Source organism: Tamandua tetradactyla, chromosome 18 (assembly GCF_023851605.1).
Source record: "Tamandua tetradactyla isolate mTamTet1 chromosome 18, mTamTet1.pri, whole genome shotgun sequence".
In the NCBI taxonomy this organism is placed as follows: Eukaryota; Metazoa; Chordata; class Mammalia; order Pilosa; family Myrmecophagidae; genus Tamandua; species Tamandua tetradactyla.
This window is the reverse complement of record NC_135344.1, coordinates 13,080,146-13,083,535: the sequence shown is the minus strand read 5'-3', so window position 1 is coordinate 13,083,535 and position 3,390 is coordinate 13,080,146. Positions and strand designations below refer to the sequence as shown.

Genomic DNA, 3,390 nt, shown 5'->3' with positions numbered 1-3,390 from the left:
TGGGATTAGGATTAAAACATGATTTTTCTAGGGGACACACATCCTTTCAAACTAGCACAGCCAGGCAAGAGAGGAAGAGTGGATAATGATCACCAGGAAAGAACATCAGCAGCAGCAAATAATGGCATAAATGAGAGAAAAATCACATGAGAAGGAAATTATTTTACCTCTAAAATATGTAGAAGATCAAAAACAAATCAGAAAGTAAATCATCGTGGTACAAAATAACCTGAACTTGATATTTGCCCATAAAATTGAGATGTAAATAAAAGCCATACATTTAAACTTGTCTTTTGGGTTAGCTTTGAGAAGGTGGTGCAGGCATGATCAGGTGGGGATGTAGCCGAAATAGAGAAAAGAGACCCGTGCATATACCTTTTTAGCAAAAGGGTATATAGGACATATTATGTGCCAAGAACTACTATAGGGGCTTTATGTGAACTCATTTCATCCAGAAAGCACACCTGTTAATATTATCCTGCATATTTTACAAATGAGGGAATTGAGGCACAGAAGTGTAAAAGGCTTCCCAAATTCACACACCTTGTAAGTGGCAGAGCCAGGATTTGAAATCAGGCTGGTTCCACAGTTTGTAGACTCTGATTTTTGCTCTAGTTAACTCTAGAGAGCCATTTCATAAAATGTGACAGATTATATCTTTACTTCTCATCAAAAGTGAGCAAAAAATAAGAAAGACTTATAGGGAGCAATTTTAACTAATTTTCTTGTTTGATTATCAGAACACATAAATGCATACATAAATACACAGTTAATTTTTAACTTAGTGAATGCTACACAGCTAGCAAACAGCAAAGGTAGTATTGGTATTTAGGAAGCTAACTACTTGACTACACTACCTTCAAAACAAAACTCTTCAATGTGGAAAATGAATTATTTTCTTAAAATATGCTGAAAAGCATTCTGGAATAAAAAACATTAAAATATACATAAAGCAAATTTCAACAGATATAAAACCCACAAACATTTAAACTACAGACCAGAATTACTTAAGGATAATAGACTCAAGCTTACTAAATAAAATATTGACAAATGTAATCTACCTGTGCATTAAGGGACTGATACGGCTTGAGAACAGAAAGTTTATTCATAGAATGCATGGATAGTTCCATTTAAAGAGTAATATTTTAGGCTTATTTGGGAATTAGGGGAAAAACATATAGTCAATTCAATAGTTGCTCTTGCCTCCACAAAATTGATAAAGTTCATCAAACATTCATTTTTGGGGGGGGCAAGAAGACATTTAATCTCAAAATTAAGCAGAACAGGAATGGCTGAATAAGGATTTTTTGTCCTTTCTGTTTGTCTTTAATATATTTCATAGTTAAACATTTGAGGTCAATCAAATTTTTAACTATTAAGAATAAGACATAGCTGACAAACCTCATTGTTACTGGACAACACTGTATTAGCCATTCAAGAACCAAATGATATATGAAGGCAGGGCAGAAAGAGACAGAGGTACATGTATTTGCAGAAGCTATAATAATGATTTTAGAAACGCTAAAGGGATCAACTGACAAATTATTTGGATATATGAGATTTCAGTATTGCTGAATGAATCTTAAAAAGAAGCTTTAAGATTGCTCATACTGCTCAAAGTAAAATGAACATGAAATCAGTAGTTTTTAATGCAATAATCAGCTAGAAAATATAAAAGGAAAAATTATTGGGTTTACAATGCAACAAAATCCTTAGCATATCTAAGAAATAACTTACCAAAAATCTTCAAGTATTTTATGGAAAAATGCATAAATCTTGCTGAAGGTAACAAAAGGCAAATTCAATATAGTGAATTAAATATTATATTAATATATATAAGAATTTGATAGTGAAATGTTAATTTTCCCTAAGTTAATATGAAATTCAATGCCATCCAAAAAAATAGCCAAGAGAATAATGTATGAAAATGTCAAAGAGACTCGAAACTCACCTGGAAGATTTAATACACTTTTTTTTTCTGTTTTAAAATGAGTTTATAAAAGAATATTCTTAGGAAGACAGCATTTTTTGATTTGTCACTTTTAAAAAGTTATTTCTCTTCATGCTGTATAATCCAGGTAATTAAGAGACTACAGAGTTGTCAGCTTCTTTCTCCTGAATTCTGATTCAGAGCACAGTGTAGGCAATCCTGCATTGCTAGAATAAATAAAAAGTCTTAATCAATAACAACAGAAGATGACATCAATTTTTTCTCTTCATTCTGTAGTATTAAAGCCAGTATTTGTACCGTCATGTGCTACAATTTTCACTTAATCCACTTTAATAAACTGTGTCACCTCCCTGAATTCAACGTTATTCAATATAAAAACCCGCACATCATCACAGAAGCCGCAGGTATTTACGAGCGCCTGAAGTGGTCTGGGTTCCCGACCCTCTGAGCCAACGCTGACTCTGTAGCCTCATCCAGTAGGACTTGAAGGAAAGTTGGGGGCTGACCTGCCGGGACTGCATGAACTCCCCAAGGCTCTCCTGAAGATTGCTTCCCAGTGAGGAATTTCTGCATAACCGATATGCCATGGCTTTGGAGGAGGAAACCGCTTCTTACTCAGGCTGGCACCGACACCCCGTGAAGAAGGGGCTTCCCGCCGGGGAGGGGACAGAGGCTGGGTGCAGGGGCCCACCTCCCCAAGCACCTCTTCGGCAGCTGCGGACCACGGAGCAGGCCGACCACCCGGCAGCTGAACATATAATAAGGAAAAAGTTGTAAGTAAAAAAGAAAGGAAACTTGCTCTGTTAAATATCAAGCCAGGAAATAAAATCTAACCAATTGAAATAGTGTACCATTGCCGTAGGGGTTGGCAAACTGATCAACCGAAAGGAGTCCTGGAACAGCGAGGCAAGCTTAGGACTGTGATGTGTGACAGCGTGACAGTCAAGACAGTAGGGAACCAGGTTTCAGAAAAGAGACAAACCTCTAATCGTATTAATTTATTTTTTAAAAAAAGAGGGCAGATAACTACACTGGCTTTGAGAAGGAGCATCACTAAAGATGTTGCAAATGCTAAAATGCACCAAAACTTTATGACAATAAACTGAAAATTTTAGATAAAATGGATGCATCTTAAAAATATGTAACTTGCTTAACCAATGCAAGAAGAAACAGGAAACTAGAACAGTTTTTTAAAACATTAAATACTTGAGTAAGTAGTTCACATCTTCCCACAAAGACAAAACTAAGCTCAGGCAGCTTTGAGTTCTACTAAACGTTCAAGGAGCAGATAATTCCAATCTTACATAAACTTTCTAGCAAATAGAAAAGTCATAATTCTCCAAAGCTCATTTTATAGAGCAAGCATAATTCCATTTAAATAAATAAAAGTCAGGAGCAACAAAAAGATTAAGAATTATAGGTCAGACTCCTCTTAAATA

At 35.4% G+C, this 3,390-nt stretch overlaps 1 pseudogene; it reads right to left on the bottom strand.

The window, feature by feature from the left end:
* Nucleotides 1-2,216: 2,216 nt before the first annotated feature.
* On the bottom strand, nucleotides 2,217-2,538 carry LOC143662521 (transcription initiation factor IIA subunit 2 pseudogene; annotated as a pseudogene).
* Between the last annotated feature and the right edge of the window lie 852 nt (nucleotides 2,539-3,390).